The sequence below is a fragment of the Schistocerca cancellata genome, chromosome 7 (assembly GCF_023864275.1).
Source record: "Schistocerca cancellata isolate TAMUIC-IGC-003103 chromosome 7, iqSchCanc2.1, whole genome shotgun sequence".
Lineage (NCBI taxonomy): Eukaryota > Metazoa > Arthropoda > Insecta > Orthoptera > Acrididae > Schistocerca > Schistocerca cancellata.
The window spans coordinates 547,872,021-547,890,142 of record NC_064632.1 but is presented as its reverse complement, the minus strand read 5'-3'; positions in this window follow the sequence as shown (position 1 = coordinate 547,890,142).

Below are 18,122 nucleotides of genomic sequence, written 5' to 3'. Positions count from 1 at the left end.
TATACTATGTACAAATGTTAAACGTATTATATTTAGATTTAATAAAAACTCATAAAACCAGTCATAAAGAATGTTCAAAGTGTACAAATAGATCGCTTGCTTTGTCGTTGACACCAGTCATCGGTGCGAATGACGATGTCACGAATTTTAGGCGAGTAACGGAGGGTTAATATGCAACCGCAACAGTGCTGATGACGTTACTTGCAATGAGGACTTGTTAATAACAATTTTAATATTATTCACCTCATCAGGAAATGATAATTACAAATTTTAGTTAGTTTCAATGCGACATGAGAGGGCGAGCGCCAAACCGCTAAGATAGCTCATTACTAGTCTGCGACCGGTTTCTGAGAAGGTAACGCATCAATCCGTGTACAAAATCTGATATAGTGTAGAGATGAGACAGTTTGTTGAAAAATTGCCTCGGATGGCGTACCTGTGCGATGTTGTGTTAATCCGACGTGGCAACATGCGAACTAGTGTGTGAAGTGCAACTCCACGTATAGAAGAAATTAATCAGAACTCAGAAACTCAGAATACGCATTTGTGCCATCTCAGATTGATTCTAAGACTGCATGAAGCAATTTTATGACCTTTGCGATGCTGAGGAACTGATGATTAATGGTTCAAATGGCTCTGAGCACTATGGGACTTAACATCTGTGGTCATCAGTCCCCTAGAACTTAGAACAACCTAAACCTAACTAACCTAAGGACATCACACACATCCATGCCCGAGGCAGGATTCGAACCTGCGACCGTAGCAGTCACGCGGTTCCGGACTGAGCGCCTAGAACCGCTAGACCACCGCGGCCGGCGATGATTAATGACCGGGAATCTTGTTGTGATAGACTGGCTCTAGAAAACGTTTTACTAATTTTTCGATGAATGAAATACAACAAATACAGTTGGCGTCCTAACATTTTACGATTGCTATTACGGTTAGCATTTAAACCAACCCACTTGCCACGTTATTATCCACTGTGTATGGCACAAGCGTTAGAGCTCCCGACCGACGGACAAGAAAACAAGCGGGATAGCGGCTACGGGATCTCGAGGAGATGTGAGTTAAGGAAGTTACCTTCAGTTGTGCTGGGGAAAGTTATCGCAGACATTTCTTGCTAAAATCCACCACCTATGTTAGTCCCAGCATGTCTAATTGGGGTCAAATAAACGTTTACTATGTGACTACGTTTTACCACCGACTCTAATATGCCTTAGGCTGCGTTCACAGTCACACCAACAATGGCCGTCAAACATCGTCGCCAGAGGTCGCCCGATTACTTCCGCCGACCACGTGGTCACAGTGCATCCTATCTCCTTCGTCAGTTTTTAGTAGGGTCCAGGACGTTAGGGAAGGTTAGAATCTATTCTAACAGGTCATGTTTTAACCTCTTAGGGTGGTGTGGATACCACGATACCTCTACTTGGCTACGAGTGCTGCATAGCGGCTTCTGATATTGAAGAGACGCCGAATGAACTGTGAATGTCAATGAAGGACGTGACCAGTACTACACACTGTGTCCTCAGGTATCAGAATAACCAGACAAGTTTTACGAATATATGAGATGACGGGAAAAACGTTATGTTACATACTATTGAAAACTCGTCGTGGCCTTGAAAAGCAAGCTATGAACAGTCTGTTTCGCTGTGTTTAAAGTTGTGGAGACGTACGTCAATTAACCTTCAATGGTTGTCGTTTAGGACACGACTGAAAGACAAGCATAAAGTTCTAGGCGCTTCAGTCTGGAACGGCGCGACCGCTACAGTGGCAGGTTCGAATCCTGCCTCGGACATGGATGTGTGTGATGTCGTTAGGTTAGTTAGGTTTAAGTAGTTCTAAGTTCTAGGGGACTGATGACCTCAGAAGTTAAGTCCCATAGTGCTCAGAGCCATTTGAACCATTTTTGAAATTTGCGACTACATATAGATCGCCGTGTCCAGAAACAGAACAGCCGGACTTGGCATTATATTTGGCCGATCATTTTACCATAAAAGCCGGACATCGTGTTTTAAATAGAAAAGGTTTAGCTGGCTATTTGAAGTTGATTATTAATAAAGAATTACAGTCATTTTTAAACTAAAAACATTCGGTTAACACCAATAGAGTTTGGAATTTTCGTAGCAACTAAGTGCTCAGTCTTCTTAATTACGTTCCCCGTTTTCTTATGAAACTTATGCCACAATCAACTTAAAATTCTCCATGAAATAAAATAAACAATTGTCTATTCTTCTGGGATGGACACTGAAGTTTATTTCGATTGGACTCATTAAGAAATAATGATAATCTCAACTCAATAGTTTTCATTTGAACCCAGTTTATGAAAACTTTATTTTTCTTGCAAATAATTTCGTGGAACTCCTGACAGGATAATTTTATATTACACAGCATCGTGTGGTGAATACACGTTCGGAATATACACTTCTGATAAATAGCAGTCCATGGTACCTGGTTTTTGTATGGGTCCTATGATATATGAGCCAATGATTTGAAGTAGTTATTGGGTTTGTAGTAGGGCATAAAGATGACGCAAATGTAACATTGAAACTATTCATAAGAATAACAAATATTTTGAAAATACGGTTGTGGTATTCCACTTCCGTTAGGTACACTCGTATTATTAGCCACTGTCCCACTTCCACAGGAATGACAGACTTTCATAAGTTCAACTAATTTCAGCCACTGAAAATGCTTCAGTTGGGTACTAAACTCACATTCCACGATTTTAGGTAGTCTTTGGTAACTATGAACATGTTACTGATGTTTGCTCTAAATTCTTGCACCTGATTTTGATGCGATTATTTTTGAAAACGGTGGTTTTGATGTGACTACGATTATCGCCTTAAAATCCCGAGAACTGTGATTGTATAAAAATTTTCCTCCAGTCTCTCAGTTATGTTACCCACGATTTGCAACACTGGTTGATCAGTTAACTGACAGAAATATCTGAAGTTTGAGTGTGTTTTATTTGGCTTTGGTACATAGCCATATAAGTGCGCAGTAGCCATAAATACCATTTAGAGTAGTCGTCTTCGAATTAGTTTTACAGTGTTCTAGGTGGGTTGGGTAATGAAAGAATGTATGTCTTTAATAGTTCGTGCATTTGCAAAAGTCTTTCTATCGCGGGTTACAGAGCCAGCAATCTACTCTTTGAAATGCACTTTAAAGCGTTTTTCGGAGCTTCTGTTCGTACTGTGAAGCTGGGAGGTTAATTGTGCATTTGTATCACATTGATGGTTATTGAAATGGGTAAAGAATCAATGGAATCAGACACAGAATTGCCGAAAATGTGTGCAGTATGTTCATCTCCGATCAAATTGTCTTTCACAGCAACTGATTTGTTTTTGTTCCCGCTCTCTCTCTTCCGCCCAAGTTAGCAAGAAAATACAATTAACTCCTGTAACAAGTTTTTCTCATTCTACCACTCTGTATGCAATTTTAGATTGTTTCATCAGTCTCGTTGGTTAGAGCATGAAGGTCTAACAAGTGAAATAGAATTCCTCCCTTCTCAGGATTAAATATTGAATAAATAGAAGAAAAAGTTTAGCAGCACCATGACTGCTACTATCTGTGGCGCGCTTATGTATCGGATTCTTTAAACAGCTTCCAATATTTGTTGTAGGGCAAACGAGACAAAAAGGTTTTTCAAAATAGCTGCAGCTTTTGTGCTAGAACAGGTTACATATTTAGTGATAAGTGGAGCTGTGCAGTCTAATGACTTATAACATCTGTGATTTTTAATGGTATGATAAAAGAATGTAGCTACTTTGGCACGAACATTTCGTTTCAAACTTAGCGCAGAAATCTGACTCAACGGTAGTATCTATTTACGAAGAAGAAGTGTACTACGATTCGTCATTTCGTGTTTGGCGGTTTTTAAATGCTCGTCTAAGTCAGCTTTGTCTTTATGATCAACGGAAATTGTTTGGTCACAGATATCTCATTTAGCTTCTCCTGGCTCTTTCCCAGGTTTAAACATCTTGTACTGACTGTAAAATGTCGGGAAATAAACATTTTCTCTTCTGCACAGTTAAATCAGAAAGATAGTAGTAGCATAATCAATAAAGGGTGTTGGCTCTGAGCACTATGGGACTCAACTGCTGTAGTCATAAGTCCCCTAGAACTTAGAACTACGTACTTAAACCTAACTAACCTAAGGACATCACACACATCCATGCCCGAGGCAGGATTCGAACCTGCGACCGTAGCGGTCGTGCGGTTCCGGACTGTAGCGCCTTTAACCGCTCGGCCTACTCCGTCCGGCAATAAAGGGTGTTCGGAAATTCCTTTGACAGGCTACTAGGACTTATACAGGGGAGTAAGTACATGGTATGTTGAGTAGGAGTTCACATACCGGAACGTCCTGCTTCAGTTCTGATTTGTAACGTGTCGTCTGCTGAGGGAAAGAGAAAAGTCTCAGAGTTACTTGTTCTGGTATGTAATAGAGTAGACTGGATGACGTCTATGACGTCAGACAGTCACCTGTCACTTAACGTCTGCGTTGCTGCGAGACATACTCAAAGCTTGTGCGTCTCCGCTGCAGTGACCGTGGGATCGGTACACGTTTTCGGAATAAAAAGATGTACTGTTGCTCTATGACAAAGCTCGTGGTTGTTTCGTTACGTTTCCTTTCAAATTGTTACCTAAAAACTGTACTGCTTTACGCCTAATCAGTTACTCAAGCAGAAGTGGATACGTTGAATATCAGAACTGAAACCGTCGTAAAAGGGAAGCGGTACGTTTACGGACATGGGCTCCTACTCAAGATATTACATACTCACTGCCCTCTACAGTCCAACAATTTTATAACGGGAATTTCCGAACTCCCCGTGTAAAGTGTTTAAGAAGAGTAAACAAGTTTTAACAATGCACTTTGATGTTACTTTTGTTTTTAGCATTAATAGCAAAACACTGATAAAATGAACGATATGTCTGCCTTCCCAGCGAAGGCGAAGTGCGGACTAGCTCTCGTTCCCACTTAAGTGACTCATCACGGGTAGGAGTGACTTGTGAAAGTGAACGGATGGGATCTTTTGGGTTGGCATCGCCTCATTGGCGAGTTCTATTCCGCTTCGCTCATCGTGTGTTGGCGTGATCGTGACACTGTGTGTCAGCCTCGTTCGGCCTACGAAGATAAACGTAGAAATCTGACATAACCGTAGCACTGACTGACATATCTATACATCTTTCCGAATATCTCCTTATTCCACCTCATACTTATTCCACGCGCTTAAGTCATCAGCTTCGGACGGTCCTCATTTTCTGTGTTGTGTACTTCATCGTTAAAAGCCCAAGAGAATCCGAACAGGCTGGACATGTGTACAAATATTATTAGCCAGACGTGACAGTAAAGAACCAGACGTGACCGGCGAAAGGCGGACACCTGGCAGTCCTAACCCCAAGTTAATTAGCCAACAATCTGCGTCTGAACTCAGCGGAATTACGTTTAGTAACACCGATTCTGATTTGTGACCGGTGAGCAGGTGTAAATACTCGTAGTCTCGGTACGCGATACTGTTCGGCAATAAAGCATGATGTCACTATTTCGTGCCCCACGGACAGCATCTGCGTGTCGCAAGGACACACGACCTTCTTTACACTGGCCACAAAGATACAAGCGGAGTCATATTTAGAATGTGGTGCTGGTACTGCCAGCGGAAATCTTGTGACGATGACCCTGAAAAAATAGAATTCTCCAGAAATTTTCGAATTAAAAGTGTGTGGCGCAGCTTTTAAATTTCTTTATTTAACGTCAATACATTTCCAACACAATGAACTGATGAAATAAAAAAAAACGATGGTAACAGAAATCATTAAGTTATGCAGCACGGTGTATTAATGTGGACAACAATACTAAAAAAGTTAAATTTACGTCTGCACAAAAGTGACATATTGCAAATGTATTGAAATGCTAAGCAAATGAAAGATAACAAAAGGTATGTAACAATCAGGCGTTTACCTCATATTTAAATTAAATACAATATATTCCCAAGATATCAGCCTTAAAAACGAATTTCCGAGCAATTTTATTGTGTAATTGGTTTTCGCCTAGACTTAGTGTTAATTAAGCCAGTTATAGTATTATTGTAATAGGGAGTTCGAAAATCTCTCAGTTTTCTATCCGGGTGGCATCGCGTTGTAGCTATCCCCACACGGAAGTAGAGGCGCCCAGAGTAAACACAAGAGTACATGGAATCACATTGTTAAGGGAGAGGTATGCGCCTACACGCATGCCTCTATTTTCGTGCGGGGCAAGCGCAGTCGCTCGGCGATTGGGTGCAAGGCGCACGTATCGACGAATGTCATTAATGTGTCTACGCTGAGCGCCTGCTACACCGACTACCCGCGGAACGGATTTGTGGAGCGGGCAGCAGACGTAGTAGGGGCTAACAGAAGGCCTCACATGTGCCACCAGAGGTTGTGACATCTACGGTTCTACTTTCTTTCGCACAGCACGTGACGGGACGTAGTCAGCAATGTATCCTGGAGTGGGCGTACTGTATAGTCTCACACCGAGTCACGGGAGGTGTTCACATCGAGCCGCTATTGGTAGCAGCCTAGGCGCCGTTGACCGTCCAACGTCCGCCGATCGCCAAAACGTCGATTCCTGGAAGTCATCACGTCGTCGGCATCCAAGACGGTTACGTAGCCTCCGACGGTGCTCATCCAGACTTACTCAAATAACTGTTTCCTTGATTAACTTTTAGGCAAAATGAAACTGCCGTCTTGCGCAGTGATATTAAGCTGTGTTTGAAATGGAAGAATTTTCTGATTTAAATTCTTTATTGTGGCCCCCAGAAGTGATCAGTAAAATGGTTACTTACAGTGTCTGAAGAATATTCTTGTTTGGCAGTTAGGCTTATAATAAAATACTTTTAAGTGAGTTGGAACTCTTTTTTCTGACGATAGCCAGTGGACAAAGCATTCATACTCATCTTGTGGCTAAATGTTGACTGTCGGACTGTTAGGATTTATACTAGCTGTGAGTCCGCCTGCTTACTGGCGGCCGAGTACTCACCGACCGGTGGGCGGGGTGGAGGGGGGGAAGGGGCGAGGGGTATGGAAGTATGGGAGTGTGGCAGTAGTGTTGGAGGAAGGTATACGACGCTCCCGTCTCGGAAGGCATTCCGGTCCCGTCGTGAAAGCTGGACGGTGCTGGGCGCGCTCTCGTCGCGCATTACTGCTCTTACCTGATATGCTGCGTCCCTGTTGAGCAGATTCTCAATGAATTCCTTAATGACTCTATCCCAACAGCCGGTTGTTCGACCGAGCACGTTGCTCTTCTGGAAGTCCTCCTTGATTCTGTGCTCTGTTGTCATTTATTTCTCTCTGTGTCCCAGTCGCTCATGCCCGATGGGCTCCTCGTAGCGTTTTCGAAATACTGGGCTGCGTTAACACGATGTATTGCAGGCAGTAAGCAACATTAGAAGGCGACGCTGTATACTCAGGTGCGTTCACTCTTACACTGAGGTGACAAAAGTAATGGGATGGCGATATGCACTGAGCCGTGGCTGGCTCGTGTTATGCTTTGTATTAAACCTTAGTTGCTATTCTGTGTTTGAACTGGAAGAATTTTCTGATTCAAATTCTTTATTGTGGCCCCCAGTTATCGCGATTATATGCTAGTGGCAGCAGCTGCGTGTATCGATATTCGCACCCATGTACTGTCTTGGCGTAGCGCTTATAAGTTTCCGGCTGCGCCGTGGGCGGGCAGTTGGTTGGTTGGCGTGGAGCAGCGAGGAGGTCTCTGTGGCGCGTGTCTCTTCGGGCCCGCTGGCGGTGTCCACGGGAGGTCTGAGTGTGAGGTGCTTTTCCCATTGCTACGAGGTCTGTGGCTCACCGATCGCGGACACGAATGTTGAGTGTTTAGTTAATCTACCAGCTAGCCCCAACTGTTCACATTGTGTCGTTTGAATTTCGTTGTGGGCTGTTGGGGCATTGCCACGAGCAACAACGTGTGTTTTCAAGTTGGCGAAATTCTAGCCGCCCTCCTGTGGAGTTTAATTTAACTGGATTATTTTGAATTGAAATACACCAGCAGAATCTTCTGCCTTGTGGCCGTTAACGTTCCGGTTACCTGCCCTGGCCGTTGACGTAAATTCAGGCAGTGTGTTTGCCTAGTTGTGTTGTCGCTGTCCAGCACGGCGTTTAGTTTGAATGTGTAATTCGTTGTGGGCGCCGATACCCTCTGCGTAGGTTCCATTGAACTCCCTGTTGTGTGCAGGTCGGGTGGAGCGGAACTTATCCTGTCGCTTCGTCCGTTGACTGTCTGTCGGGTGGGTCGCCGTCGGATTGAGAATTTGCTGGGCCCACTGTCTGTCTCACCTAAGGGAGAGTTGGTGTTTGAATTCGAGGACGACCGTTGGAAACTTTTGAGCGCCGTTTGATGTGCTGCCTTTCCTTATTTGTCCTTGTTGTTTGTTTATGAATGGCTTCCAGCAGATTTTAAACTAAAGTTCTTTTGCCCTTAGAGCGTAAGATTGTTTGGGCCTTCAGCCTAATTTAGAGAAATGTTTTAGGATGAGGCCTTCTGCCTTTTAAAATTCAAATCTTGAGTCTTAAGTGATTGGCCTTCAGCCGGTTTCAAATTAAAATTGTAGTGCCCTTGAGGCGTCAGATTGAATGGCCCATTTAGCCGGGAATTAAGTTCTAAAATTAATGGTTGGCTTCCTCTGTTTTTAATGTTTTCTTTACTCTTGTAATGTTTGTCAAATGAATAAAGTAGTATCTTCGAGTGCCATTGACAGCCACTCACTTTGGCCCCTTTCCACAAATTAAACTATGTGTCGTGTCCTGCTGGTATAGCAGGGGAGCTCGTGCACGTATGTAGACGGCGTACTGCCTACATCGGCGGAGCTGTCATTTGCACTTAGGTGATTCATGTGAAAAGGTTTCCGACGTGGTTATGGACGCACGATGGTAATGCGGAATGGAGCTAGAAGCACGGGACATATCACTTCGGAAATCGTTAAGGAATTCAATATCCCGAGATCCACAGTGAGGTGTTGACATAAGTACCAACACCGTGTTTCTTGAGGAGGCCGAAATGCACGCTGTTAAAGCTCACGCAAACGGTCGTGAGGTCTGGAACAGGTCAGAGAAATAAGACTAGCAAACAGGAGGTAACTGGTTGAATACTTAACTTTATTCCATAATTGGAGAACATAGGTCTGACGATACTGGCTTTATAAGAGAACCAGCAAAAGATAAATGGCGCCTTGCTAGGTCGTAGCAATTGACGTAGCTGAAGGCTATGCTAACTATCGTCTCGGCAAATGAGAGCGTAATTCTCAGTGAACCACGGCAAGCAACGTCGGCTGTACAACTGGGGCGAGTCCTAGGAATTCTCTCTAGACCTGCCGTGTGGCCGCGCTCGGTCTGCAATCACTGATAGTGGCGACAAGCGGGTCCGACGTATACCAATGGACCGCGGCCGATTTAAAAGCTACCACCTAGCAAGTGTGGTGTCTGGCTATGACACCACACACAGTGTCAAGAGTATGCCGAGGATACCAAATTCCAGGCATTACCTTCACTTGGTGACCAAAACCAGCGGCGTATACGTAGAGTTCTCTTTGCTAACAGAGGCGCAACACTGCGTGAAATAACTGCAGAAATCACTGTGGGGCGTTCGACGAACGTACCCGTTCGGACAGTGCCGTGAAATTTGGCGTTAATGGGGCATAGCGACAAAAGACCGACGCGGGTTCCTTTGCTAACAGCACGACTTCACCTGCAGCCTCTCTCCTGGGCTCGTCACAATATTGGTTGGACCTAGACGACCGGAAAACCGTGGCCTTGTCAGATGAGTCCCGATTTTATGTAAACGTAGGCTTTCGCGGCCGTTGTCACAGTCAATAAAATTCTCCTGGGTTCGAGGCCGCATTGTCATCTGTACAATTCCGACGTTTCGGCGACTGTCGCAAGGCGCCTTCCTCAGGGTGTATTGCTAATTCCAATACTGCCTGAGGAAGGCGCCTTGCAACAGTCGCCGAATCGTCGGAATTGTACAGATGACAATGTGGCCTCAAACCCAGAAGAATTTTATTGACAGTCGCGACCTTAGTTCATAAGAGCCGCTGGTGGGGTTTGAGTGTGGCCCATACCCCACGAAGCCATTGACCCAGCTTGTCAGCAAGCCACGGTGCAAGCTGGTGGCTGTTCGATAATAGCGTGAGTTCTGTTTACATGAAATGAACTGGGTCCTCTCGCCCAACTGAACCGATTACTGACTGGAAGTGGTTACATGCAGCCGTTCATGGACTTCACGTTCCCATACAACAGCGTCATATCATCGGCCGACAATTGTTCGCAACTGGTCTGAGGAACATTTTGGACAATTCGAGCGAATTGCCTGATCACCCATACCGCACCACATGAATCCTATCGAACATTAATCCCAATGTTCCAACAACTTGTTGCGTCCATTCCATGTCGAAATGGTGCACTATGCCGGGTGGAAGTAGGTCCGATACGATATTATGAGGAATCCCATGCCTTTTGTCACCTCAGTGTAGAGAGTCTTTTGCAGTACCAAGCCATTTGTCTTACGTTGTGGTCGGAAGATTGTTTTTATGATGGAGTCTTCTCTTCATCTCGTTCTTTCAGTTTACAACGTCTTGTCTTCTTAAATGCCCTATTAATCTGCACTTAGCTGTAGCAACACACACCTCGTTGCTTGGTTGGGGGAGGGAAGCAAACAGCGAGGTCATCGGTCTCATCGGATCAGGGAAGGATGGGGAAGGAAGTCGGCCATGCCCTATTACAGCATCCATCTCGGCTTTTGCTTGAAGCGGTTTAGGGAAAACACGGAAAGCCTAAATCAGGATGACCGGACGCGGGTTTGAATCGTCGTCCTCCTGAATGCGAATCCAGTGCGCTAACCACTGCGCCACCTCGCTCGGCCACTCACCTGGGAGAGAGCGGACTGCATCTCTTACGTTGACATCGAGGTAAGTATCGACTTGCTGCTCCAGACGAGCTCGGCAAATCAGTTTCTTAAAAGACATCATCGACGCTGTTGAATGTGTGAAATATTTATTACTAAGATTGCAATTTCGGCCTTAGGGCCACTTACAGATAACACATGTATTGGAAGTTCCTGGCAGATTAAAACTGGGTGCCGGATCGAGACTCAAACTTGGGACTTTTGCCTTTCGCGGGCAAGTGCTCTACCAACTGAGCTACCTAAACACGACTCACGCCCCGTCCTTACAGCTTTACTTCTGCCAGTACCTCGTCTCCTACCTTCAATCTTTACAGAACTGGCACTCCGGAAGAAAGGATATTGCGGAGACATGGCTTAGCCACAGCCTGGGGCATGTTTCCAGAATGAGATTTTCACTCTGCAGCGGAGTGTGCGCTTGTATGAAATTTCCTATTTCATATCAGCGCACACTCCGCTGCAGAGTTAAAATCTCATTCTGAACACATGTATTATCCTCTATTATGTTATAAATAAATATCGCCATCCTATCCTACTACTCCTTACAATCATAGCACTATTTACAAAGCTGTATGATGTCGACAGATGAAAAGACTTTACGATATTAAGCTTGTGAGTTGTATCCTAGGTGTGCACTATCTTTGCTACGTGCACAGGCAGTATCTTTAGTAAATGTATTTTCGCGCCTACAGACTTAGCTCCACATGTTGTCAGTGTACATGAGCTTGTATGTGTGATAGATTATTACGACGATGGTAACATTCACAGTTCAGTACATATTTAACAACATTCTACGATGTAATAAGTGTCGTACTCATCGGATCTTGTAGGACTCTCACAGTCAAAAGGCTGCTTTTTGACAACGACATGTACTCATGTCAGATAGTCTTATATTCTGACAGAACGTAAGTTATGTACATTTCTCATCAATTTTTATAATTACGCTACTATCTTAATGAAATGTTTCCTTAATTATGTATATACACCCTGTGCTTCACTTTTGCATTCTTTTGCGCTTAGGTAACTTTTGCAGTGTTACTTGAAAATGGCCCTAAGGCCAAAATTGCAATCGTAATAATAAATAATTTATACATTCAAGGGAGACTATGCTGTCTTTTAAGAAATATTATATGACTGTGAATCGTAACCATGAGAAGTTAATCACATTTTACAGTCTTCGGGAGGTCATACGACCACCAATGCGGCGAATAAAGGAAGAGCTGTTTTAAATTTTACAGGTAAACTACTGGATTCAGCTACAAAATCGGCTTCGGAAAAAGGCTGAAGTTCGCACTCGTCCCACGGTCCATACCGAAATGGGACATTATCAGCGGCGTGGAGGAAGCAGTCCGAGGCCTTCGAAAGGATGAAGCGAAAGGGTTATCCGGCGGGAACCCTGTAGGGTCATCGACAAGTTGCAACTTGCGAAATCGAACATGACTAAGGCGGTGCGGGAGGTTATTGGATCACTGGGCGGTCATGGTAACACTATGGTTCTTCCAGCAGCCAAAGGGAATGCAACGGTGCTGATACCCTACCATCATAAAACAAGCTCGCTGTTGCAAGATCCAGTCTATAGAAACTCCGAGAAGTATGAAACCTCGACGGTGACAAGGAAATCCGTGGCTCTAAGGAAGAATTCAGATAAACTGGAGGCAGTGAAGAAGCGGCTGTGCCGCAGAGCTCAGTGACACCAATTCCTGTACGGACTACCAAAAATGCACAAGGATGGGAGTGTCTCTGCGACCGATACTCGAGATAATCAGTTCACACTCTTATAGACTGGCGAAACAAAGCTGACATTTCTAAAACCCCTTGTTGGGCACTGTGGCCGTCATGTTAAGAATTCAGCCAACTCCTGAAAGTACTTAAGGATATGCGATTATGAAGAGATGATTTGCTAGTGAGTTTCTACGTTACATCGATGTTTACGGACGTACATCCGCAAGACTCCTTGGCGGTGGTGTCCCGACATTTCTAGTCGTAAATTGTTAAACTCTTTGAACATGCAAAGACGGTCACCTGCTTCAAGTTTAACAGAGAGTTTTATGAAGATGTGGATGGAGTAACCATGGGATCCCAACTGGCTCCAACGTTCACAAACATCTACGTGGATAACTCTGAGGAAGTGCCCCTTCAAACCGCTCCCCGGAAACTCAAGCACTTCCCTCGCATTGTCGGTGATACTTCTGTGCTACGGCAGCTTAGACAACGGATGTCTCTGTATCACCTTAATGGCATCCATCAAAGCACTGCTTTTACTATTGAGGTAGAGGAGAATTGTTGTCTCCTTGTGCTGGATATACTAATAAGGAAGAGGCAGATGGTGCGCTAGGCCATTCAGTATACAGGAAGAAGACACACGCAGACCTGTACCAGAGTGCAACGACCTGCCACCATCCAGCAACAGCAGACAGTGCTGATCACCCTGGTACGTAAGACGCGTCTCTGTGATAAAGAAATTCTGACAAACGAACTACAACACCTGATGGAAGTTCTCCACAAAAATCGCTATACTGAAACGCAGGTTAGTAGGGATTTCAAGAAGAGACAAGATGCTGGAAACCGGAAAAAGGAAGATAATAGCTTTCCCTCTTACTCAAAATTGCTTGTTTGCTTGAAGAAACCGACATAGTACCATTTTATGACCACTACCAAAGCCGAAAGTATGGCTTGGCTCTACGAAAAACCCTCTAAAACTGAACGTGCTTGGATTACATAGCATCGCCAGCGAAAGTGGGCAACAATACATTGGGCAAACGCTGCCCTATATTTCGAAACGCTGCGAGGAGCACATCAGGCATTTGCAACTGGGACAGACAAAGAAATCAGCGACAGCAGAGCATAGCATCAAGGAAGACCACTCCTTTGACATTCAGAACACCAAGGTGCTTTGTCGAGCAACCGTCATTTGGGACAGCGTCGTAAAGGAATCCAATGAAATACGGACACACGAAAATCTGAACTACAGGGACGAGTGATACCAGTTCAGAACAGCATCGGATCCTGCTTTAGCGACAGTACGAGACAGTGCGCCGAACACCGTCCATCCCGCAAGACGCGGCACGGATGCCCACACAGAGATGCGAACGGGGCACCAGCTACCATTCCCCGCTTGCCATCTGGACAGTGCACTGCCACACGAACCCAGGTGGAGGTTGTACACCGCTACTGTAAATATTACAGCATCCTCATATCTAGACACTTCATCAAAAGTATGACACCTATCGAAACGTCGCGATATTTTAACTCAGCCACTTGGCTGGAAACCTGAGAGTATGCGCCAACAGTTTGCGCTGGGAGAACCTGCACTGACATGTTATAGGGATGCTGACAAATTTTTGAGGTTGTAACCAGTTGGTTGTAATACAGTTATAGATGAGGGAAAAGAAGTAAAATCAGTAGCAACAATGGCGAAGCAAGGCTTCTAGAAATGGGAACGTTTAATAGTTAGTAAGTTGGTGTCAGAGTTAAGAGAATGATTGATTAAATGCTTCGTGTGGAGTGTTTCCCCGTAAATCTGTGCAAACCTGAAATTGAAGAAAAGAGAGTGGAAGAGATAAAATTTTAACTATTAGAGACGTGGGGCCCCCAGAAGAATAGAGAAAGTCAAATGGGTGTATAAAGTGAACGGTCATAAAATATTCGATTGGATAAAGGAACAAAGAACTCGCCTAAACCTTGCTAAGAAAAGGAAAGCATATTAGGTGGGACATATAGTGCGAGGAATAAATTATATCAACAGCTATAGATGATACACTGGAAGGGCAGGAGACAACAGAAAGAAGTAGAATAAAAATTCTGGATGAAGTGAAAAGCTACGAGACTACTAAGCACTTACCATGGAATAGGATTAGATGGAGACATCAATGGCTCAGACAGTAGGTAGAAAACCTTAACATCTGATGATGACAAAGATAGCCCAAAACTATTTTATCTGTTTTTATGAGTATATATATATATAATCTGTTAATAATGCATTTCTTTATTCGAATTTTTTACTTACCACTTGTCACGGTGGTCGTATGAACATGCTATGATGTCATTAGTCATTAAGCCTTCAGACACTATGTGTTTTGTGCCATCTTTTATCTTTCCTGAAATATCCAGTTAATAAAGTTGTTCGAACACGATTTACCCCGGATTCCAAGGCTAAAAACTCGCGTCTGACGACAGGAAGTAAAACTTTTAGGAGTCGTTGTTTGGATGAAGTTAGATATAGAAGGAACATCGAACTGCCAAAATTTCAGTAAGTGTTCTTTTAAATTTTTTGGCTGTTTTTCCAGTTGTAGGGCCATTTGTCTAACCGAGTGTCATTGGGAATTTGTCACGAGCGAATGTGGGTTGTAGCTGTCCACCTGAATAAGCTCATAAAAAATAATTACGTCTATGTCTTTTTCGACATAAGAGGCACACACAACTTTTCGTATTTAAAATTTTCCATGGTGGCTGCAGGTAAATGTGGCCCGACTTTATTGAGGAAGCAAATCTCACTAGCCTAGACAGAATCCTATCGATATGTAACGACTGTTACGAGCAAGAGAAAATTTTTCGATCGAAGAAGTAGTCACCATTTACTGGTACGATAGTAAGATGAAACTGGAGTCAATAAGAAAAGAGAAAGCACTAAGACTGTCAAAACTGACTGTACTTTAACTCCAGAGAATACGAAGGAAGGCCAGAATTGGCTGCAATCCAATTAGAAAATTTCTCTTACGCTAGTGGCGCGAGGATAGTCACACAGCACCACAATCGATACTGACGTAATTGCTTGAGAGTACTCCAATCTCAAAGATTAGACTCATAACAGACAGAAGTAGCACACGGTAATCGACAATAGCGCACATAACCATTAAACGAATCCCTATAAAAAAAGGAAGCCTCTCTATACCAGCTTCACCATCGAAGGCAGACGACGAGAAATGATCTGATGCCGAATTAATGACCCGACATGGAAACTCAGGCTACAGACAGACGAAAAAGAGAAAAGTATTTAATGCACTGTTCAAAACTTTAGTGCCTTTGAATAGTAGTTATCATTCTGTCGAAGTTAAAAACTAACGTACAATCATCTGTTTTCTATTCACAGCGAGTCTCAACCAGCCCTTGTCCGTGAAAGTATATCCCTGTTAGAGTTTGATTTAACATTGAATAGAAGCGTTTACGCCACCTCTCTCTACGGATCACACTTCACTAGTAAAGTCTGATTGCTCTGAGAAGTCACGCAATTTAATCTAGGGAAGCAAGATTAAGTTTTCTCTAAAGAAGAAGTAGAACTGTGTTAAAGTTTGTACAAAGCTAGAAGAACTGTCCGTGTAAATTGCTTACTTCATTAAAAATGTGATAAAGAAGTCTGATGCCACTTCATCCATAAATATCCTCTAATTAATTCACTTAATGAAACCAAGTATTTTAGTTAAAAAGAAGACGCTCTCATCTCTGAGTACTTTAGTGAAATACGATTTTTGAAGACACTTCTGTGTAACTATATATTATGGCGCAGTGTAACGTAGTGATTTACCGCAGCTAAACCAGCGCGTCACTCCACATCCATCCACAGATAGAGTGAAGGATGCAGCTGAACAAGAAAAAAAAGTACCACCTCCAAAAGTGACTCGGCCAGCACGGATGGCCGAGTGGTTCTAGGCGCTACAGTCTGGAACCGCGCGACCGCTACGGTCGCAGGTTCGAATCCTGCCTCGGGCATGGATGTGTGTGATGTCCTTAGGTTAGTTAGGTTTAAGTGGTTCTAAGTTCTAGGGGACTTATGACCTCAGAAATTAAGTCCCATAGTGCTCAGAGCCATTTGAACCAAAGTGACTCGGAGGAAAAGCAATGAGGGAGAAATATAAGCTGACGACTTGAAATATGCTCACTATTTTTTATTTACTTAAATTTGGCATATTTCGTACCACTACCTTTTCCGTGAAATGTTTACAAGGCGATATTTGTCTTGGCTTCAGTTGTCTAGTGGAAGTATGATTCCACAATGCAGTTTCGTCGGCTGCAGAAATGACCTGGTTCAATGCGTTTGCCTCATTTTTGGTGCTTCAAATACCATTTCTTCGAATGTGGTTTCTTCTTAAAGTTTACACAAAAAAAGTAGTAACATAATTCGTTTTTCCCTTTTCACTAGCAAATTATTTATGACGGCGACCTGCACATTGTTCTACCGTCAACTCACACCAAGAGTTCACTGCAGACTGACTACAGTCAAAGACGACTCCAGCGTCAAAGACGTTTTACACAACACACAAGCTTCCACTTGTAATCAGTCTCTTTGATATTCTTCGTCAGATCTACTAATAGTAATCAATATGCTTTCACTCTCAAAAATATAAGTAAATTAGCATATAATGAGGCAAATTACAATAAAAAAATTCTGACAAAAATATAAGAAAACGTTTACAATTTGGTATCGACAAATCCGGTAGAAAATAACACATCTCCCAGATCCATTACAGACTACAGTACAGTTTCCACTTAGAACGTGACATATGAAACGAACACAAGCTTTGAAAATCGTGGAGGGCAGCCTATGGACTCGTCGGAATACTCGGATTATGAAAGGATTATTTATGGTCCGAAGTTTTGATGTTTGCTATTGACATGTCGTATAATGTAAACATATAAATTGACCAGTCTCAGTATTTATCGGACTGAATCTGACACAAAGCTATTCAGTGTCATGCAGTATATACAAGCGACAGAAATAGATACTGCAATGTTGCAGGTAGCCACAACAATAAGCGTTACTAATATTGTTCGTTACGAGGCGACAATAAGCGTAGACGATGAGACGAGTACCGCAGCTTTGCACAGTATAGGTGTTAATAGAAAACCTGTATATGAAGAGAGAATGGACAGTCCTCTGGGGGCCGCCAAGTTTTTTCCACAACGCATCCGAGATGGACAAATAGGAAGTGTCATAGTGTGAAATATAGTGGTCTACGGGCTATAACAGGACATCGATCTGACAAGTTACACCACAGACGCACTCTGATTTGTTATTTGGTAGCTGGATAAAGTGAATAACATTCCCTTGTTGCTACACATTTAATGCGAAGAATTCAGATCAGTCTGGTGTGAAGCAGTGTACACGTAGTGCAAACACCAAGAACAATGAAATATTCGCGATTTATTACAGTTCTCTTGCTGTTCTGGAAATAATGTGAAT